General features: G+C 57.9%; 1 protein-coding gene across 1 annotated transcript in view; it reads right to left on the reverse strand.

Moving 5' to 3' along the window:
- The window catches only part of GTF2IRD1 (GTF2I repeat domain containing 1), a 113,324-nt gene extending 93,022 nt beyond the window's left edge, over positions 1-20,302 (reverse strand). The window contains 1 exon segment of the mRNA XM_068524256.1: positions 20,069-20,302. The gene's annotated coding sequence lies outside the window, so the exon portion shown is untranslated.
- Between the last annotated feature and the right edge of the window lie 2,874 nt (positions 20,303-23,176).

Genomic DNA, 23,176 nt, shown 5'->3' on the forward strand with positions numbered 1-23,176 from the left:
ATTTTATTAATATTATTATTATCAGTCTCCAAGAGATAGTTATACACCTATGTCCATAGCAACATTATTCACAATAGCCAAGTGTCCACTGACAGATGAATGGATAAAGAAAATGTGGTCTATACATACAATGGAATATTATGCAGCCTTAAAAAGGAAATTCTGACACCTGCTACCACATGGATGAACCTTGAGGACATTATGCCAAGAGAAACAAGCCAGTCACAGAAAGACAAATACCGTGTGATTCTACTTATAAGCGGTACCCAGAGTAGTCAAATTCACAGAGGCAGAGTCACATGGTGGGTGCCAGGGGCTGGGGAGAGGGGGGAGGGGGAGTTAGTGTTCAAGGGGGATAGAGTTTCCGTTTGGGAAGAAGAAAACAGTTCTGGAGATTTGTTGCACAATGATGTGAATGTACCTAAAGCCACTGAACTGTACACTTAAATATGGTTAAGATGGTAAGTTTTACGTGATGGGTATTTTACCACAATTAAAAAGTAATAAGGGGGCTTCCCTGGTGGCGCAGTGGTTGAGAATCTGCCTGCTAATGCAGAGGACACGGGTTCGAGTCCTGGTCTGGGAAGATCCCACATGCCGTGGAGCAACTGGGCCTGTGAGCCACAACTACTGAGCCTGCGCGTCTGGAGCCTGAGCTCCGCAACAAGAGAGGCCGCGATAGTGAGAGGCCCGTGCACCGCGATGAAGAGTGGCCCCCGCTTGCCGCAACTAGAGAAAGCCCTCGCACGAAACGAAGACCCAACACAGCCAAAAATAAATAAATTAATTAATTAATTAAAAAAAAACCAAAAACGTTTGCCTTTAAAAAAAAAAAAAAAAAAGTAATAAGAACACTAACAGTAGCTCCTACCATTTACCGAGCGCTATCAAGGGGGCCCATGATGCCAGGCCTGGTGATGCCCGTCATCTCCCCAGTCTTTGATTCCATGACTAGCTCCTGAAGCCCCACACTAGTCCATGTGCATTCATGTCACACTGGTAGAGGTTACAGGGATACAGGCTTTGACTCAACACAGGAAAAGCTACCCCACCGGGAGGGCTGTCCCCAAATGGAAGACCAGGAGCCTCGTGGGCCCCGGGGTTCCCCATCCCTGGGGGTTTTCAAGTGGAAGTTGCCCACTTATCAAGGCCTCTTACAGAGGGTCTGTGCAAGTTTTTAAAGGAGAGACGGGCACCATCTGCAAAGATCCTTCTGTCAAGTCACCTGGCCTTGGGGTAACGTGGGCAGAGGTCAAAGACAGCTCGCATTCACTTTATGTAGAAAGTGAGGCAAGTTGGTAAATAGGATCGCGAGACCAAACTTCACCCACTTTAGAAAAGAAACTCTTAGTGCTTCTAAGTATACAATGTCATAGCACTCAGAGCTGGATGGACCCCCATCCGACCACCTCCACGTGCATTCTGGGGAAACTAAGGCCCAGAGGGGACGGACTGTACCCCAGATCCCTGCACACTCAGTGCAAGTTCATCCCATAACACGGCATGCTCTCCCATGAGCTTAAGTGCTGTGCTGGTTGCAGAGTCTTTCTTATTCACCAGAGCAGGGCCTTTAGGGAGACACACTTTATGTCTTTGAAAATGGGCAATAATTCAGATGGTATCCTGCTTTCAGTGCGTTGCCCATGTGTTTTCCTCCAATGCATTCTCCCTGATGCCTGGTCTGTTGAAAAAGACATCAGATGTATGAACAAACTCAGCTACACGCCATGCCACGGCAGAGTCTCTCCAATACTATGAAAGAATCCAGGTGCGAAAGGTCACGCTGTAGGATTCCTTTAATGTGCGGTTCAAACACAGGCCAAACTCTGACGTTACAGGTCGGGATGGTGGTCATGTTGGCAGGGAAGTGGGGTGGGGTGGTTGCTGGAAGGGGGCATGATAGAGGCCTCTGGGGGGGCTGGGAATGCTCTGAACTTGATCTGGGTAGTCACCTGGGTGACTTGCTTTCTAACACTTATCGAGCTGCTGACGTAATAAATAGCTTTTCCCCCAATAAACCGCTTTAAAGAGACAGGTTTGGGATCCCCAGTTACGCAACACACAAGAAAGTTGCCTTGACACGTCTCCAGAGCTTTAACCAAGTTCCCACCCTTTGACCCCCTCCTTTAATCAATTTATCCTTTTTTTTTTTTTCTCTTGGCCGAGCCGCAAGGCATGCGGGATCTTAGTTCCCCGACCAGGGACTGAACTAGGCAGTGAAAGTGTGAAGCCCTGACCACTGGACAGCCAGGGAATTCCCTAACAATTTATCCTGAGAAAATTATCTAAAACACAAAGATTTATGTACAAAAACGTTTCACCAAAGCATGTCCTACATCCGTAAATACACACGCCAACACACAGAAAAGGGAAATGGCAGACAACCTAAGTGCCCCACCGGGGCTGAAACCGGCATCATACAGACTAATGACCTCGCGGAAAAGCCTGGGATGGAGACTCCAGACATTTCATCTCGGTGGGCGGCATCCACGAGTGACTTTCTCTCCTCTACTCTTCTGCGTTTTGTAAATGATCTGAGGTGAGGAGTAGGACTTTTGCAATTTGGAAAGAAATAACAGAAACCTCATTCTTTAAAAAAAAAAATTTTTTTAAAGAACCAACCCACGTGCTGCCCCACCCCCAGGACAGGAAAGCAGCCCAGGCCCGGGCAAAGGGCAGACACGTGCACCATGCTGCTTCCTGGGGAAACGAGGGAGGGCTTCTGCCTTCCCCGCCTTCCGCTTGGAGGAGGAGCTGGGGCCTGGCCGTGGGAATCCCCGCCCCTGCTGAGCCCCGGATTCTGGAAGGTGGGGCTTTAGCCCTCTCAGGTGGGGATGGGGGCTCATGAAGGTGAGCTCTCTTCTCAGAGCGGGCTCCCGAGGACCAGGCTAGGGCCACGCCTGTGCTCAGGGCGCTAGCCAACGGAGGGAACCCCCAAAGCCAGGCTCTGCCCCAGAGGAGACAGGGCAGGTGCTGTTGGCAGCCTGCGGGTGTCTGGGTCGCCTCAGGGGCCTGTCCCAGCGGGAGAGGAGGCCAGGCTCCGGTGGGCAGACAGCTCCCCGGGGGTCAGGTTTCCATTTCGTTATTTAAAGCCCGGCTCCTGGCGGGCGGGCAGGGGCGGCCACCGCCTGCGTGACCAGGATGAGGAATCGCAATCCTGACTCGGGCCCGCGTGCCCATGGCAACTGGCGTCGTGGCCTTGGAGACTAATCTCCAGGCTGCCAGCCGGCAGGGGCCTCTCTGGGCGGGGCGTTGCTCCTTGCGGAGGCCCTGGGCTGGGGAGCGGGATCAGGAACTCTCCCAGCTGAGGAGGGGGCATCTGGCCTCGCAGCAGGGCCCCCAGGCAGGCTCAAAATGCACCAGTTCCCATGGGCACAGCCTCTGCCACACCCCGCCCCCAACTCATGGTCACGCATGTGGGGACATGACCATATGCGCACACACGCCAAAACCATCACACTTCATTCCACAGAGCACTGGGACAGACAGCAGGTGTTCCTGCCCTAGAGAGAGTCCCAGGCTGGGAGGAGCTAGGATAGTTACAATAAAACAGACTTAGAAAAAAAGAGATTAAAACACAGGGTGACACTTCTTGATTTGAGTGGTGGTTACACGGGGCATATACATAGGTTAAAACTCATCACGCTGGACACTTACGATTTATGCATTTTACTGTTAAGTAAATTATACTTCCGTCAAAGGTAAAAAGTGACACATAAGAAGCACAGGATGGTGGAAGGCGGAATCAGGGAAGACTCCTTGGAGGAGGCGATACCCAAGCTGACTGCAGTGTCATGTCACGTGGGAGCAGGAGTTTGCAGGGGAGGAGAAAAGCCAGAGCAGCAATACCCAGGCACCGCTCACCTACAAGGGGGATGACTGCTCTGCCCCACCCCCCCCGCAGGGCCCACCTCCTTGGAATAAAATGCTGAGCAAACATGGCAGGACTGCTTGAAGGAAAGCCAAATTAGGCAGGACTGTTTGAAGGAAAGCCAAATTACCGGCTGCTCAGGAAACCCAACCACCAGCCAGGGCCGCCCATGTGTCTTGGTCGAGCCTGAGCAGAGCGCTGGGTTGAGTGGGGACAGGGCCTGGCAGGAAGTGGTGGGTAAAGACGTGGGCGTGGTTGCTGGGGCCAGGTCAAGGACCTTGGAAGGTCATCGTTTAGGGGATGGGAACACCAGCAGCTTTGGGGCGGGGGCGAGACAAGGTTAGTTTAGGGGGTCCTGGCAGGTGAACTTACAGGGGGCAGGACTGGAGATGGGGAACTGGTAGCTACCAAGCTTCTGCAACAGTCCAGGCCAGGGATGGCCACGTCTGAGGCAGATGGTGGCAGTGGGACAGAGGAGAGGATGGATGTGATCACTGAGCAGGGCAGAGCTTTGTGACTGAGTGGATGGCGGTGTCCTGAGAGGGAGGCGCCTGGAGTGACATCCGGGTTTCTGGTTCTGTTGGTAGAGCGGATGAGGGTGCCCCCAGCTCAGCACGGAACAGAGGGAGGAGGCTGGAGGACAGGAGGCCCAGAGGCTGAGACTGGGATCCCGAGGGACACCTGTAACCCCTGGGTGATCAGGGGCTGGGCTTGGTCGGGAGCTCTGGGCAGAGGGGACAAGATCTGCAAGGCACGCAGCAGGGCAGTAGCAAAGGCCTAGCGTGCCAGGGAGAACATAGTGGGAGAAATCAGGGACACTGAGGACAAGGGAGAGTCAGAGAGTCAGGGGAGGGGAAAAGGGTGGAGGTCAGAGGTCAGGAGGCTGGCCAAGGAGCCTAGAGGAACACAAACACGGGGGTGGGAGGCGAGGCAAAAGGGTGACCCCAGGGGAGCAGATGTAGAGTGGAAGCAGGTGGAGGCCGTGGGGTGTGGGCGAGAAAGGAGGTACAGAAGGAGGGGTGGGGAGGGCTCAAAAGGGCTTCATCCTTTAGGATGAGAAAACCTGGAACCAATCGGGTTGGATGGAGACAGTCTCCGCTGGGGACCAGGCCTCCCGGGTCCTTCCAGATGGACCCCAAGGCCTCTGAGTTCAGGACACAGGCCCGAGAACCCTTGTGCCAAGCCCTCTGCCAATCCAGGACAACGAAGAGTGCCGACCCCACGGCCGCTTCGTTCCATCGGACGGGAAGGTGTGTGCCGGTCAGCGGAGGCTGGATCCAAAGACCAGCCAGGGAGGCAGAGAGAGTGCTGGTCTCACCAGCCTCCCCAACAGGATGTGCCCACGTGGGGAGGGGATTTTGTTTTGTTCACGGCTGTCCCCCAGAACCACAGCGGGCAGTCCATAATACTTGCTGGGTGGATGAATGAGTCACTAAAAGGAACCAGAAGTCTGAAGAGTGAGGGAGAGGCAAAACCAAGCTGAGCCAACGTCCACCATCCTCGGCATCCAAGGCCCTGCCCCAGCATGTCCAAACCTACCACACCTGCACCCGGCCGGCCTGAGTCCCCCTGCTGCCCTGTCTGCCCCTCTTGGCATGAGGAGGCGGGGAAGTGCCTGGGCTTTGGGGTCAACCAAAGCTGGGATCAGGAGTCCACCCAGCTATCACCAGCCTGTGACTTCCACTGGGCACCCAAACCCTCCACGTGTTTCCTCCTGAGCAAAATGGCATCACCAAATGCGCCGCTCTCAGCATCGAGAGGATCACGCGTGAGATAACGTGTGAAAAGTGTCTGGCTCAGGCCTGGAGATCTTACGGGCTCGTTAAAGAGGCAGCCGAGATGATGGTGATGAGGGCTTCGCACTGACATCACCTGCTGAGTGGCTGTCTCCCCCTGACATCACCTGTCTCATCATCTCCAGGTCAGCTCACCCGGGGCTCCTGGGGGGCAGCACAAGGACCCTTCTGTTCCCCTACGTGCTGGGGGGACTTGGGTGGGAAATACAGGCCTGGCACTCAGCTGGGCATCAGGGGAGCTGGCTGACCCTGGGCAGCTCATCACTGAGCTGAGTGGCAGCACCGGTTCTCAGGCACCTGCAGAGCTTGGGGGTTGGGTGTCAGGAGACAGTGGGAAGAAGCTAGGTGGTGCCAGCCCCTGGGGCGAGCGCATCTCCCGAGAGCCCCCCTGCCAGACGTAAACAGGCCTTCTCAGAAGGATGAGAAACGTGGATGAGGAGCACCAGGCCTTGTCTTGTCGGGAAAAGGCTGGGCGGAAAAAAGCTAATCACTTGTGGGTGAGCTAATCGGGCCGCTGGGCTGGCTCACAGGCCCCCACCCCAATTGGCAACCCAGCCCCGCCCTCCTGAGCCAGCCCACTCCCTCCTTCCTCCTGTTTCTGGCTTCTACTCAACCCGGCCCCCTGACCTGTGAGCCACCAGGGGTGTGGAGCAAGGGTCCCAGGAACCCATCGGAAGGAACCTAGCTTCTAACTCCTGATGACACCCTGAAGTGGAGCCTGGGCACCACCCATCTCTGAGCCTCAGTTTCCCCATCTATAACTGGAGAACTTGGGCTAGAAGTTCTCAGCTCCAGATGGAAGGACCACCATGACCCCTCCCCGGCATCTGACCTCTATACCTGCCCTAATCTACTCCAGAGCAGTCATCTGAGTCACCCGCCCCCTCACACCCCTTCCTCATTTCTGGCCTGTCCACTGGCACCACCCCCAACCTGGATGCCCTCCAGCCCCCTCACCCTCTTGTTCTTACTCCTTTATTTCATTCTATTTTTTAAAATGTTTTCTTTATCTATCTGTTTATTTATTTATTTTGGCTGCGCAGGGATCTTAGATGCAGTACACAGGATCTTCCTTGTGGCATGTGGGATCTTTATTTGCGGCATGCGGACTTCTTAGTTGCGGCATGCATGCAAAATCTAGGTCTCCGACAAGGGATTGAATCCGGGCTCCCTGCAATGAGAGCGCAGAGCTCCCACTGGACCACCAGGGAAGTCCCTGTTCCTGCTCCTTTAAATCCTGACCACATACACTCCAGGACCCTTTCCTCCTGCCCTCCCCATTCCGGGGGCTCCCCCAGTCCTAGTCCTGGGCCTGTCCACCCCCCTGAGCCCCTTATCCACCTGAAGGATGCCACAGGACCCTAACTAATTGCACAGTATTTTCACTGCACCTGTTATGACATGGACCCAGAACTGGGGTGACTCAGGCCCAGTTCCCACCCCAGAGCTCCCAGGTGGGGAAAGAGAAGCCAAAGGTTATAAATGGTGACCCACACATGAGACAGGAAGCCACCTCCATTCAGAGGTCCACTCATCAGGTATTTGTCAACTGCACCTGCTGCCTCCCCAGGTCCCTGCACCCTCTGTCCGCACACTCACACACACATCTCATGGCTGACACGTGCTGGTGCCCCAAGTCCCATTCATTCCTTTCACAAATAGTTAAGTATCACCTGCAGACCCACTGTGTGCTCTAGACGAGGAATGCCACCAGACGGGGAAGATGGAGCCACACGGTCCATCCTGGGGGTGTCATGGTGAATCCCTGCCCCTGCAGGATCAGGGGATTGGCTCACAGCAATGACCAGGTCCCCAGGGGATGACACGCACTCTTTTGTGCCTGGACACTCACAGGCTCCCACACACAGGTGCGCACCGATCAGCCCTCCCCAGCCACAGCTGCTTGAACACGTCACATCTGAGGCCCCAGCACCCTGGGAAGGGGGCAGGATCTAGATCATCATCCATCCTACACTGGACAGCTGAGGCCCAGCGGGTAGGTGACCCGCCCTCCACCGCACAAGCCAGGGGGAGCCAGGGCTCCAGGCCACATTCCCGCTCCTCTCCCCGGCCCTCCCCTCCTGTGTGTACTCAGGCTGGTGCACAGACACCACTTCCTTCTCCGAACTCACGCCCCCACCTCCACCCTCACTTGGGCGAGGGGAGCCTAGCTACCTCAATCCACCGGGGACAACCTGGGGCTCCGCTAAAGCTCCAGCCAGGTGATGTGATTCAATGAAGTGCCCCGTGCCTGCCCTTCTCTCCCAACCCCAGGGACGGGGAGAGCCTGGAGGAGCCCAGCCCAGCTCACACCATTCCCTCCTTAGGGCCCGATCACTGCTGACGGGCAGCCCCCACTTCCAAAAGCCCATGGTCTCGGGAGCGTGCACAGGGCCAGCCCCTGGGAGATCTGGGTCTAACTGACAGTGTGCCACCTACCGGGGCTGTGTGACGTGGGGCAACCTGCTTCCCCTCTCTGGGCCTGTCTCCTCCTCCTGTAGACACCTATGGCACCCTGCTCCTTCCTTCCTCACAGAGCAGGGGTGGGAGGTGACAGCCAGGCCTCAACAGAGCCTTTCTGTCCAAATCCCACCTTGGCCTGGGTCCTGGCTGAACCCCACTTTTCCACAAAGCCTCAGTCGCAGTACGGCCATCCTTATCAGCAGACACGTGTGACCACCCAGTGCTGTGCCGTCAGCATCCTTCTTTCAACCCCCTGCAGCAACCCTCCAAGCACAACTCTACCCATCTGACAGATGAGGACACGGACGCTCAGCAAGGCTGAGTAGCTTGCCCAAGGTCACACAGCAGGAAGACTTCGGGGCCAGCTGCAAAGCCAAGTCTGCCAGAAGCAAACATGTGCCCGACACCCACACACCTCCCCTGAGCAGCCCCCCAAGCACGGCTCACTGCCCAGTGGCTCGTGTGCTGGTATCTGCAGAAAGGCTGAGGGGTCCTCCCCTGGTTCTTTATTCCAAACTGTCTTTTTTGCCTCCCTCCAGAGAGTGAGGGGCTTCAGGACAGGGGCCGGGCCTCCTTTCTGGGGTCGCAGTGAGGCCCAAGGTGGGCTTCCCAGAGTCATCATGGGTCCTGACAACCAGAAGGGACCGTACAGATACGGAGATGTAATTTTCTGAGTCAAAAACAGGGCGGAGGGCGGTGCCAAGATCGTGGGCCTTCCGGGATATTGGGGTGAGTTGTGGAGACGGTGGAGGAGAATTCTGGCAGCTGCCAGCCCTCCATGACATGGGGTCACCCAGTCTGCCCTCATGTCTGCAGCAGCAGAAGCCAAGCCGAGAAAATGGGAGCAAGGAGGCATTGGTTTCATTTCCAAAAAAGAAACCCTGTCTGAAGCCTGGGATGAGAAAATCACTCCTCTTCCAAAGTTCTGTCCCTGCAGAGGGGCAGGCCGGCAGGGAGGGGTCCCAGGCACTGCCCCTGGCATCCCTATGTCCCCTCCCATTGGGCTCCAGGGTCCTGGCCCTCCAAGGCCTGCAGAGTGAGAACCCTCCTGGTGGGACTGACATAGCTCTGAACTGGCTCCCCAAGGTGGGTGGTGGGCACCTGGACCTTAGCCAGCACCAGCTCTGTGCCACGCCCACCTGCCCACCACCCCACGTGCTCATGGAAGTCTCGAGAGCGCTCCGCAGCGCCATGAGGACGGACGCGGCCCACACAGGCAGTGACTCAACGTTACACCAGATAAATGTAGCACCTGCATCACCAAGACTGGGTCCACCCGTACCAGGAGCGTCACTACCCACGATACTCCACCTGCCCACCCCTGCCCCCGGGCTCCAGGGGTCTCTTTTTTAGGCAGTGCTTCCAGTTCGTCAGCCCCATTCTACAGACCCCAAGGATGGTGTCCGCTGGGATTTACCTGGACACATCACGAGGCTTGAGGTTTCCCCGAGGTGACACCATGAGCCCCTGGGGGCAGAAATCGGTGCCCCTCTCTCCTGCTCGGTCCCAGGGGCCATCAGCCTACACTCCATCGCATCATCTGCTCCCCGGCCTCCTGCCTCCCGCCTCCGAGCAGAATCTACAGCCACCAGGTCCCGCTGCAGACTCTCCTCTCTCCTCATCTGGGGTGTTTCCCATACCCTGATCACTCTCACTGCCCTACCACCACCCCCCTCACCACAGTCTGCCCCCAGACCTCCCGCCAGCTGTTCTGCCTCAATGCGCCCACCCAGCCTCCTGAAGAGGAAGCCCGGGGAGGCTCCGGGGCACCTGCAGGAGGACGGGCAGCCCTGGACCAAGAGTCACGAGATGTGGTTTTGGATCCTGATTCTTGTAACTCTGGGACCTTAGCCACGTGTCTTCCCAGCCCTGGGCCTCGGCTTCTCCATCTGAAAAGGAAAAGAGGTCAACGTATCCCGAGGTCCCCTCCAGCTCTAAGGGTTGTGGCACACCCCATCCAGGAGGCTCAGGAGTCGGGGAGGGAGAAGGGTGCCTGAGGAAGGTGGCAGGGGGGCTCCCACAGAAGCTCTGGGCCCCAGCCCTGGGCAGAAGTCACATCCTGAAAGACAGACCCCGACTGGTTGCCAGGGGATGGGTGTGTGTGGATCTACTTAATGGGTCAGGACTTCTTTTTGGAGTGATGAAATGCTCTGAAATTAGACCATGGTGAACACTGCACAACTTTATGAATATATGAAAACACACTGCAGTGTACATTTTACTTTTTTTTGTTTTTTTGGCCGCACATGGGATCTTAGTTCCCTGACCAGGGATCGAACTCGGGCCCCCTGTAGTGGAAGCACGGAGTCTTAACCACTGGACCGCCAGGGAAGTCCTGAAGTGTACCTTTTAAAGGAAATAATTAAAAAAAAAAAAAAAATCCAACATGCTAGAGAGGAAGAGAACAAAGTCCCTAAAGGCACCACCAAGCCCCAACCCGAGGCTCTGAGGACCCACCCACAGGCTTCTTCTTGGGGGGAATACATAAACCCCTCTTTGTTTACGCCTCTGCACTTGGGTTTTCTATTGCCTGTAGCCAAACATGCTCCTGATGGTCTCGTCCCTGTGCCACCCGCCGGGACTAGAGGGGCTCCGCACGCTGGGTGGCACGTGTCTGAGGCTGGTGGTCAGGACTCAGCTAAACGTCAAGTTACTGGGTACGGTCGCTGCCAGCGGCCTCTGGACCACCGCACAGATGTGTGCACACGCACGTGCACGCACAAAAAGCGTGTGTCTAAATAGTCCAGGGGATTAACTGTCCTGAGGCTTCACACTTGTGCTCTCTCCACACGCACCAGCTGCCCTTCACGGAGGGGGAACCCCCCAAACTGGTGTGCACACAGCGCCCCCCCCCCACCATTGCCATTACCCTCTGGATGCCTCTGAGAGGCACAGCCAGGCCAGCAGACTGGCCAGCAACTGGGGACGATGGGGTGAGCCTGTGAGAGCTGGGATGGAAGGGTGGAAAAGCCCCTTGACCTTCCAAGGCCCCGCCCCAAACGTCCCGGCACCCAGCTTGCTTCTAATTCACTTAACAAGTTGGTACAGGACACTCACTGTGTCAGGCAGCGAGCTGGGGGCAGGGATGCGGAGGGACAGGGCAGCACGGCCCCGACCCACTGGAGGGAGACAGACAAGTACAAGGCCAGTTGGAACACAGCAGGTGAGGAGCGCTGAGGTGTAGGAACACAGAGGAGGGGCACTTAACACAGACCCGGGAGGGGACAACAGAGAAGGCTTCCGGAGGAAAGTGACATCCAAGCTGGGACCTGCAAGAATTAGCCCAGTGAAATGGATGGGGAGCAGTAAAACGTGTTTAAAGGAGAAGCAACAGCACATTGTGAAGCAAGACGGGAACGCAGTATGAGCAGTAGCTCATCACGGCTATCATAGAAACAGGCAGGGCCTGGCCGGGAGTGAGGCAATCAGATGAAGGTCTTCACCTGGACCCAACACAAGGCCCCCAAGTTGGTCCCCGAGGAAGGCCTTCTGGAGTGTCATTTCCCATCTCTGGACCCTTTCCTACATTGCTGCCCCCACCTCGCCCCACCCCAGAATGCCCACCCCAGACTACTCCTGAACCCCACCCGTCCTCCAGTCACCTCCTGCAGGCTGCCCTCAGGCCCACTGGGGAGAACGGTGGGGCCCATACCCCTGGGTAGCCCAGCACCAAGGTAGGGCTTGGCATCGGGATGCCTCATCACCCACCCCAAGGGTCTGAGAGGTGGACAGGCCAAGGGGACTAAGCACGTCTACCCCTGGGGTTTTCCCAGCTTACAGAAACAGACACTCAGGCACGGCACAGCCCACGCTCCGTGGGCAGAGTAGGCAAGAGCAGAGCAGGGAATGATGGCATCCAGTTCCTCTCTGGGCAGGCCTGGAGCTCTCCAAGGGCCAGCTCTGGGATCATCGTGTGACAAGCTGAGAAAACACTCTTCACTGGGATGGGGACCAGCTTCTCCCAACTGAACAAGCGGATCCTCCCAAGAACCCTGTCATGCAGGGATAACCACACTCATTTGTTCAGGTGAGGCTCAGAGAAGTAAAGTCACTCGCCTGAAGTCACACAGCAGGTGAGGGGTAGAACTGGGACTCGAACCCTTCCTGTCTGGTTTCAAAGGCTCTGATGGCTAAATGGCACCCTGCTGGGAAGTGGGGAGGCTCTACGGCAGCCAAAGGAGCCGCCCCCAAGGAGGGGCACTGGCCTCCCACCCAGGGCATCCAGGAGCATCTCCCCGCCCTGGATGTGCGGAGAACAGAGCATCTGAGGCAGTGGCTGGCTCCGGGCGGGCGGGTGGGCAATGGACCAGGATCAGAGGGAGGCTGTGGTTAGCCTATCCACCCAGAGGGCTGCACCCACAGCCAGGGCACACATGGAGAACAGGGGCACCCAGCTCCTTCCCAGAGGCCCTACCTTTCCCAAGCTGGGCCTCTCTGCTGAAAGCTACCACACCTGAAAAACCAGCTCCTGGATAAACATGAGACACCAGATGGGCCCAGTCACAAGACCCCCTTGGAGCCCGCCAGGACCACCTTGGAGCTGGCTGGGTGGGCGGGCAGGCAGGAGTCCTGCCTGCTCCAGGGAGCCACCCAGGGGCACCCGAGGGCCCTTCTGCACAGGGCTAGCCTGCCATGGTCCCTCCACCGAGTACAGCCCAAGGGTGGGACTCAGGGGTTCAGCTTTTGAGGACATGGGGGAGGGGACAATGGTGGGGTGGAGGTGGGGGCAGCTGGCTCATCAGGAAAAGTCAATGACTTCCTCACAAGAAACAGTTAAGGGCTTCCCTGGTGGCGCAGTGGTTGAGAATCTGCCTGCCAATGCAGGGGACACGGGTTCGAGCCCTGGTCTGGGAAGATCCCACATGCCGCGGAGCAACTAGGCCCGTGAGCCACAACTACTGAGCCTGCGCGTCTGGAGCCCGTGCTCCGCAACGGGAGAGGCCGCGACAGTGAGAGGCCCGCGCACCGCAATGAAGAGTGGCCCCCGCTTGCCGCAACTAGAGGGAGCCCTTGCACAGAAACGAAGACCCAACACAGCCAAACATAAATAAATAAATAAATAAATAATAAAAATAAAGGAATTCCTTTTAAAAAAAAAGAAACAGTTAAAACCCCCCAAATCTCTCAAGACACCCATGCAAGCCATGCTGTTGTCACCCACGGTGTTCCCTTTCCTTAGGAAGCCACAACCCCTGGGGGGGCCCCCCCTTCACTCAGGGACCGCCATTCATGAGCCCACAGGCAGTGCTGCCTCCGTTTTCTAGATGGTCAAACTGAGGCTCAGCTGACTGGCAGCCATCCAAGCCACGCGCAGCAGGCAGACGGCAGAGCTGGAACTGGCCTGACCAGAAGCTTCTGTGACCAACCGAAATCTCAGTGCTGCCGCCCACGCGAACATTCAGGAGAACAGCCGCAGCCAACTGTGGATCTCAGATGTTTGTCAACCAACGTTTTATTTAGAGCCCTAAAAGGTAACTTGGATAGAAGTGGCCCTACTCCAACTCAGAGGGGGACACAGGGTGCTGGAAGCCCGCATGTCCCCACCTCTTTCCCCCGCAGGGTCCTGTGCCCTCCAGGGCTCTGTGGAAGCCCAGCAGCTTGTGTGACCCCTGCTGAGTCTCACGCTGGCCCTGGAAACCAGATGCTCTAGAACAGAGTTCTCCTGTTCACAGATGACCACGCCGAAGCACAGAGATGTAGTGTCACTCACCCGAGGTCACACAGTCCCATTCTGTTTGACCCTACATCATGCTCCTGCCTGCCCTCCTTCCATATCCGCTTGTTTCAGGAAAACACAGAATTTGTATCCCAAACTATAGAGCAGGAGAAGTGGAGACCAGGGACTCACTGCCAGAGACCCCCAGACTCCATGGGGAGTGGGGCACACAGAGACGGGCAAGACACCACTGGGCACAGACAGCTTCCCTCCCTTCAGGTTCACACTCTGCCCCCAGAGCATCAATTGTCCAGGGAGCCACCTGGTCGATGGGCGGGTGGAAGACTGCAGCCCTGGGGGCGGCTCGCAGGCAGGTGTAATTTCATCGGGAGCTCCCCGTCTGTGCAAGTCACCAGAAACGGAGGATGAAATTCCAGCTCTGCGGACAGAAGTGTGCAGCGATCCTGGCTCAGGGTCGGCTCTCAAAGCGGGTGGGGAGGGGGTGTCTTTGTGAACATGAGGAAAAGATGCCCCCTCCTCTGGGCGGCCCCGAGCCGGAGCTCAGCTCTCCTCCACGAGAAGAGTGGCGGAGCTCTGTGGTATAGCCGTGCCGTGGAGTACTACTCAGCCCCCAAAAGGACCAGCTCCCGATGCCCCGACAACGCATTAGGCGGAATGGAAGAAGCTAGACGCAGGCTGCATACCGCGTGATTGCATTTATGTGACGCTCTGGAGGATGCGAAGCCATAGAGACAGAAACCCGATCAGTGGCTGCCAGGGGCTGGGGGAAGGGAGGGGGCTGGCTGCACACGGGCTTGCGAGAAACTGGGGGGGATGGGATGTTCTATGTCTTGACAGGGGCTGGTCTATGTGAATGCATGCATTGGTCGAGTTCCTTGGACGGCACACTTAAGCCCTGGGCATTTCACCAGATATTCCTCATCCCTCGACAATATATACGATAACACGTGGGGTGAGCCCTTCCTACGTGCCAGCCTGGGGCTGGATGCCAGGACCTGAGACCCTGCAGACCTGGTGCCTCTGCAAGTTTCTCACTAGCTTGTGGAGTGACCGATGGATGGATGGACAGATACAGACCCCCCCATAGGGCAATTCTGCCAGGAGCCAGAAAACGTACCTTGAGACCCCACTAGACCCCACCAGCAAACAGGCCTGGCCCTGCCCAAGCCTCCAGGAGAGAAGCAGCCTGAAGGGTCTCCTCCAGCTACAGGCCAGGAAGGGACATGGCCTCAGCTGTCCCTCCTTCCCCAACCACACAGCCAGGCCGGGCACCTATGAGCTGCCCAGGACCCCAAGCCCTCAAGCTGGGACCTCTCGCCTCTGGCTTCCCACCCCGTCTCCACTCCAGACCTGCAGCAGTGTGACCCACCTACCCCTCTGTGGGGCCTCCACCATGCAACACTGAACCCCCAAAACCACAGCACCGCCACTGGGCTCGGGCAGTGGGCTCGTAAAGTGGGCTCGCCACTTTACACACAAGCACACAGCCAGCTGGGGGGAGGGGACATGGGTCACTCCCTGGCCTTGGGCCCTCCTGCGACATTCCAGGGGCCTCAGTGCAACACAGGGGCTGGGGCTTCTGCCTCGGATGGCGGCGTGGCAGCGGGGAGGTAATTCCCAGCAACCGGCATGCTGTACTCACCCGGCATCCCTTTAAAGGGACAACCCCTCAAACCTGTGACCAGCCCAACAAGGACCCTCCCCTACCAGGGGCCCCGGGGGCGCAATCTCCAGCCTTGGCGGGGGGCGGGGGGTGGGGAGCACCAGAGAAACAGCCTCCCAGGGCTCAGGCCTGGCCCTGCAAATCCTAATTCGGTGTCAGATAGGGCGACCCCGGCAATTTCCCTGCTCCTCCCAACACTTCTTAATACACCATATGGACCACAGTGGCACAGAAGACTCTGAACGCCAGGGCCTCGCAGGCTGGGGATCCCTGAGGCCCCATGCTACCCAGGCCTAACAGGAGATCTGACGCTTGGACCCCAGACAGGAGAAAGCCCAACCGAGGAAATCAGAATCGCCGCTGCCTGATTCAGACTCGCTCTAGACCATTCCCCCGAGCCTCAGGTTGAGTCCTGACCCCAACTCCAGGCCCCAGCCACACCCTGAGTCCCTCCCTAGCCCCCAACAGTCTCACTGCCCAGAGGCCGCAGCTGAAAGGTTGCCAGAAAAAACACAAGACCCCCAGTTCAGTCTGAACTTCAGGTAAACAGGAAGTAAATTTTTAGTGTCATTTAGAGCCCCAATACCGCATTATCTGTCGCTTATCCGAAATCCAAATGTAACTGGGTGTCCCTCTTTTAACTGGCTAAATCTGGCAGCCCGGAGCAGGTGGTCCTGAAGCAGGGAGACAGGTGGGCACACAAATAGCTGTGGGTCAGCCAGGCCCAGCTCGGGACCAGGAGGAAGGGAGTTCGGAGCGCGAGTTCTGCTCCCTGCCTGGCACACCCCCGCCAGTCACCCCAAGCCCGTGCCTGGACAAAGCACAGCCTCACCCAGCTCACTCAGGAAACCTAACTCACCCCGAAGTGAACAAGGGCTGTGCCCCATGCGTCATCCTCCCCCAGGGCTCTGAGCCTCTTTGTGTCATCAGACATAACCCACAGCACTAAGACTGAAGTGACGAAATATCGATCCCAGTGAGACAGTCCCAGCCAGACATCCTGCAAATGAGGAATCTGGGTGCCCAGCGAGGCTGGCTCCCCTTGGGACTCACCTGGACACCCCAACATTTACACCCAGAAGTCCCCACTGTCACCCTGTCACCAAAGGGGTGACGTGCCACTGTCTTCGGACCAGGTTTGTCTCCTTCACTCCTCCCATATAAAACAATCTTCCCCCCAGTCTGCCCCTGCTTGTGAATTCCTGCCGGGAATTCCCTTCCAGTCACCACAAGGGGTCACATCTCATAGGCCCCACATCCTCCCGGGGGATCCCGAGCCCTCCCGAGCCCTCGGTCCTGGGTCTCGCTCTGCTCTCCGGGACTTGTGAATTAACCCTGCAGTTCTTGTTTCCAGTGCCCCCTGAGGCCTCCACAGACCCCCTGGAGCTGGCACACCCTCCTGGTCTGTCCCAAGGAACCTGGCTGTGTCTTGGCTGCAGAGCGTCAAAGAGAGAGACGTCCGCAAATGGCTGAGAGTCGGAGGATCAAGAGACGCTGGATGGGGCTTCCCTGGTGGCGCAGTGGTTAAGAATCTGCCTGCCAATGCAGGGGACATGGGTTCGAGCCCTGGTCTGGGAAGATCCCACATGCCGCGGAGCAACTAAGCCCATGAGCCACAACTACTGAGCCTGAGCGTCTGGAGCCTGTGCTCCGCAACGGGAGAGGCCGCGACAGTGAGAGACCCGCGCACCGCGATGAAGAGTGGCCCCCGCTCGCCACAGCTGGAGAAAGCCCTTGCACAGAACCGAAGACCCAACACAGCCAAAAATAAATAAATAAATAAATAAATAAATAAATAAATTTATTAAAAAAAAAATGAGACGCTGGATGGATGACACTCAGGGAGCAAAGCCCCAGGCTCAGGTTTGGGGGAGACACAGGCTGGGGTGATGGGGTGAGGAGCCTCCCAGAGGATGCGGGGCAGGAAGCTCAGGGAAAGACCCTGGGACTCCAACCATTGTGGGAACCTGCCCCAGAGATGGGAATTCAGGAACAACACGAGAAACTGTGCTTAGCAATGTGGACCCTGGGGCAGGACTTCATTCATTCACTCAATAAGTATTTGGGGACCAGCCCTGGGGCACCACGGAACCAACCGAAAGCAAGCCTCAGTCCCCGCCCTGTCCCTAGTACAATCGGGACGTGTAACTCTTGATTAAGATCAATGTTGGGACAGGGGAAGGACAGAATGTCATGGGGACACAGAGGTAGCACCTTGGCCAGTCCTGGGAAGGCTTGGGAAGGCTTCCGGCTGGAGGACATGACAGCCAGCTGAGTCCGGACAGAGGAGAGGAAAAAGGCAAATTCTACAGCTCTTATCCCCAGTCCTCACCAAGTGGGGCCATTTAAGGAAGCCCTGCCCCCGCAGGTGGGAAGAACCTCTGAGGTGAGAGGAACGGCACGTGCGAAGGCCATTCAGGAAAACTGCAAGCTTGCAGGTTTCAAAGAATGGGCCCAGGAGGCAGCGGGTGGGCAGACGAGAGCCAGAGGACACGAAGCAGAACCTGGAATGAGGATGGACCAGCAGATGTGGTCTGTGGTTCCAAGGTCACGCTTAGGACACGAGAGCCCCAAGCTGTCACCCATCACATCACCCTGAGATCCTCACCCGGGGTCTCCAACAACTGGGCCATTGCCAAACTGGGGACGCCCTGGCTGCTGGAGACAGGGAGGCTGCAAGAACAGCTGTCTCCGAGACCCCTATCATTACGTCTGCCTTTCCGACTATTTCCAAGCATCAAACAACTGGAACCACGTCAGAAGGCTAGCCAGCTCGGGGAGACTGCCTTAAATGAACAGATGAAGCACGTTGCAAATAAATGACCCTTCCTCCAGCATCTAGAGAACGGTCCTCTTAAGTAGGTTAAGCCTGCCCCTACAATGCTATCTTCCCAGACCCAGTTTTGCAACCTTTTCCCCCCAAGTCCACCCACATTTTGAACGAGTGGTCAGTGAGTGGCGGCCGAGTCCCAACCCTGTCTCGCTTCCTCCGCCGGGGTCCTCTGGGATTCTTTGAGTCAGAGCCACAACTTTCTAGGTCACCCTCGGAGCAGGGTACAGAATGGGGTGTGGTCTTCAGCTCCCCACCTCCCAAAAGCAGGTTGGGGGCTCCGACATCCTGTCCCCTTGGGGCCAGGCCTGTCCCTTGGTCCACTGGTCCCTGTTCAGAAGAAGGCAGAGTGTACCTCCCACCCTCCTGGGCCCCTGCTCCTGATGGCCACGTGACCGCCCCCATCCTTTTTGCCCTTGTGCCCGGCCCCTCCCTGCCAGCAGTCACCAACCTCCCCACCACCACTGCCTCTCACTCTGAATAAATAATCGATGCCGATGCCCTTACCCTTTGGGAATGACGCTGCTGAAATAAATGGGCTGCTCAGAGGCACTTCCCCAGCCCGGAGGCCCCAGGTCAGTACCAGGGAGCAGCAGTCCTAGCCACCGAGCAACCAGACACACGAGGGAGACGATGGCCAGAGGGGTCAGAGCAGCTTCTGGCCACCCCTTCCTTCTGCTGTGGGCAGTAAGAAAGCCCCCGCAAATGCCCACTCCTCTAGAAGCTGTCCGGGCCTGCCCCACGCCCCACATCAACAGCACCATACTCCACCCAAGGCCATCGCTTTCCCCATGTGCCGGGCAAGGAGACCCCTACCTGCCGAGCTCCCTCACTTGGGCTGTGATGTGGACATAGGAGCCTCCCACCCCAGGTCTAGTCCTGGGAGCCTGGGTCACAGGGCCAGATGTCCAGGGCTCGAGTCCCCTCCAGCAATGCCAGGAGGGTGGAACTCTCAACTGCACTGTCCCCCTCGGCCCTGGGCCCAGGCCGGGGCATCACCCCTCTCCCTGGCCACAGGCAGGGGCTGGGGGACCCAGGAAAGGCATTAAGCCCATCATACCCAAAGCCCATCCAGCATCCTATGGCTGCTCCAGGGGCCTCCCCACCCATCTGCGGGAACTCAGAGACCACCCACAGACAGGGCATCCCCAACTTGCTCCTCTGAAAGCTTTGCGACCCCCTGCTGCCATCCTCTGAGTCTCCTTCCCCCCACCCCACGAGGAGCTCAGCTGCCACCACTCAGGCCAGCCCCCTCCCCAGGGACCCCAACAGGAACCACTGTGCCGGGGCAGTCCTGCCTGGCTGTCCTGTTCAGTCCTGCCTGAACTCAGCCTATAAGTGGGGGGCACCGGCCAGGAGACCGGCCCAGCCCGAGAAAGGCGGAGGTGGGGGGAACTGAGGGGCGGGGGCCGCGGCCTTCCCAGCCCCCTCCGCTCCCACACTGGCGCCCGCCGCCTGGGCAGCACAACTGACCTCATTCGCCAACTGCAGCAGCCTGCGGGCGCCCGCTGCCCGCCCCGGGCGCCCCTACCTCCGGAAGGGCCGGGGGGTGACAGCTCCCGACTGCCACCCCCTCCCGGCAGGTGGGGGCGGCCGTCCCTCCCCTCCCCCGGCCCGAATTATAATCCCAGTCACGTGCCTCCCAATGCACCCAAAAGCCGGACCCAGATTCTGTAACACCTTGAGGGGGAGGGGCGGGGGCCCCGGGGGGGTGGGAGGAGAGGGGAGAAGGGCCTCGGCGCCCGCCCCCCGCAAAAGTTTCTCCTACCTTGGAGGATCCCCAAGCGCTCCTGCCAGCGGCGCCCCGGCCCCGGCCCGCGGCCAGGACTCAGCCTCCTGCCGCTGCCTCCTTAATTAATCCAGGAGAATGGGGGAAGGAGAGGCAGAGGGAGGCGCGGAGCGGCGGAGGGGGCGGGCGGGAGGAGAGCGGGGCGCTGGGCGGGGAGGGGGCCCGGCGGGGGCTCTCGGGCCGGCCGGGGGGCTGGCGCTCGGCGGCCCCCACCCCCGGCGCGGGCTGCGGCGGAGGGCGGGGCGCGGCGCGGGGAGCGGAGCCGAGAGCGGGAGCGCAGGGAGGCTCTTTGTTCTGTAATCCCAGTAAGATTGCCAGCCATTCGCCCCGGCCCTAATCCCAGCCCCGCGCAACACCACCCTCCATTGGCTGCCATTTACATACGGGATTAGCCCGCCCTGCCCGCCCCGCGCCCCGGCCTGGGCACCGCGGGGGGAGCGCCGTGCCCCCGCCCCGCGCCCGGCGCCCTGAGCGCGCTCCGCCCCAGCGCCCGCCGCCAGGGTGGCCCGTAGGAGGGGCGGCCTCGGCGCCCCCTGGCTGCCCGCGACTCCCCTCTGCCTTCCCAGGTCAGGCCGGGGCGGATTAGAAAGCCGCGGCTCGGCCCGGGAGACCGGGGCGCAGCAGCCGGGCCGGAGGGTCAAGGTCACTCAGCGGGCACCGGGAGGATACCCGGGAGACACCAGGGCCCGGAGCGACCGTAGGCCCGGCGCGCCACGCGCTGGGGAAACTGGAAGTGCAGCGGCTGGTCACCCCTGCCGTGCCCAGGTTATTTCCCGGTGGCTTGGCCCGGGTGCCTCTTTCAGCCTTTGTCCCCTGGGATGGAAAGGAAGGCAGTGAGTGACATGCCCAAGGTCGCAGCAGATGCAGTTGAACACGTCAGGTCCCATCTTGTCTGGGCAGCCCTCCTGATTCCCCCGACCCAGGCCACCCCCTTCCCCTCCATACCAGCGGTGCTAAGGAGTCAGAAGCACACCTCCGATCCTCTGCAAAGCGTGCATCTTAATTCATCACGAGGAGCACGGTGGTTCATCGCAGTGCCCTGAGCCCTGTGCTAGGCCCTTGCTATGCTGGACACTGTGGGGAGGAAAACAGACCAGGCAGGCCCCAACCCCAGGGAGTGCCTGGCCTAGATGGAGGGAGTCAGATTGAGAATCTACTAGGTCCTAGCAAAGCCCACTGGGGCCCTGCCGGGCACACAACGGGCCCTTGGTAAAGGCTGACCTTGGCTGGCCAGGTGTCCCTCTGGCAGGCTGTGTCCACACTGCCCAGCCCGAGGCCAAGCCCAGAGGGGCCCTTGTGCCCAATGAATGCCTTGCCTGCAGAGGGTATCAGCCAGAGCAGGGGATTGGGAATGAGGCCACAGTCATGCCCTCCATCCCATGCTGCCCCGGCCTCTTGGGGATACTCTCTCATCTTCTTTGTCGCCGGGAGGCCTGGGGACACCTTGAAGCACCCTGTCTTGTGGTCCCCCTCAGACTCACATCCCCACCTGCCCTGTGCTGGCCCTGGTGTGGCAGAGTGACTAAGGGGAAGGGCCAGGGTCTGGAGCCTGACCGGGTGGCTTCAAATCCTGGCTCTTACCACCGTGTGACCTTGGGCAAGGCAGTTCACCCCCAGAGCCTCCATTTCCCCCTTCCTGCAGCCTCTCAGTGAACCACGGCGTGGCCTCTGCAGATAACAGTGATGATGGGCGCTGTGTTAAGCATCTACTAGGCACCTATATCTACTAGGCATATTACCTAGGCTATCGCCATTCCTTACATGAAGCCTGCAAGGCAGTATTATTGGCCTCGTTTTGTAATGAGATGAAGTGACTTGCTTAGGGACATGCAGCATGTGAGTGGCATTGCTGGGACCCTCTCCATAGCCCTCATTCTGCCCACTGGCCTATGGTCCCTCCATTACATCTGCACAGACCCATGAGGTTTTGGGGGTTAGGCATGGCCTCAGTGGGCCCAGCTAGGGGAAGCTGGTCCCAGGAAGGGCTGGCTGGCTGAGCTGTTGGTTTCTGGGCAGAATGCTTCCCGGACCCCAAGTCCGGGGGCAGAGTGCCAGAAACCTCTGGACCCCGGGGCCTAAAGGACTGGAAGCTTGGTGTGTGCTCAGGACTGCCCTCTGCAGGCAGAATCCAGAGCGGCAGACAAACAAGTGGAGTGCTGAGAGGGCACGGCCTGCCTCTGGGCTGTTCCTCCCAGTGGGAACAGCCAGCCTCACTTCAGCCTCACCCAGGCAGAGACTGGGGGCAGTGTGATACAGCAGAAGGCCCTGGCCTGGCATGTCCAGGCCCCGCTCAGTTGCGTGTGACTGGGGTATGACAGCTGGCTCCACGTTCACTGGCTGTGTCCTAGGCCAAGTTAGTTGCCCTCTCTGGGCCTCAGCTTCCTCATCTGTAAAATGGAGTCAAGATAGTCCTTTCTTAGGAACGAAATTGGGTCATTTGTAGAGAAGTGGATGGACCTAGAGACTGTCATACAGAGTGAAGTAAGTCAGAAAGAGAAAAACAAATATTGTATATTAGTGCATATATGTGGAAACTAGAAAAATGGTACAGATGAACCGGCTTGCAAGGCAGAAATAAAGACACAGATGTAGAGAACAAACGTATGGACACAAGGGGGAAAGCGGGGTGGGGGGGATGAATTGGGAGATTGGGATGAACATATATACACTAATATGTATAAAATAGGTAACTAATATCTATTAGAACTTGCTGTATAAAAAAAATAAATTTTAAAAAAAGGTAGTCCTTTCTTCATAAGATTGCTATGAGGATTAAATGGCATGTAATACAGGAAAATGTTTAGCAAAGTGCTTGATGCATAGTAGGTGCTTGACAAAGGGCAATTCTCATTTAAAAAATTTGTTGGTTTCATCTAGGGGCAAAGTCAGATGTGGAGTTTTTGCTTGGACTGCTCTTCATAAGGAGGTGGGGATTCAAAGGACAAGGTCATGGACACTCACATTTCTGTCAAGTTCAATTCCTTCTCCAGAGAAGGGCAGCAACATCTCCTTAAGCAGAGAGGGGAGTTTGGTTGAGAAATCCTTGCCAGTGGCTTCTTTCCACCTACAGGAACTTCTCCTGCCAGC

Source organism: Eschrichtius robustus, chromosome 16 (genome assembly GCF_028021215.1).
Source record: "Eschrichtius robustus isolate mEscRob2 chromosome 16, mEscRob2.pri, whole genome shotgun sequence".
In the NCBI taxonomy this organism is placed as follows: Eukaryota; Metazoa; Chordata; class Mammalia; order Artiodactyla; family Eschrichtiidae; genus Eschrichtius; species Eschrichtius robustus.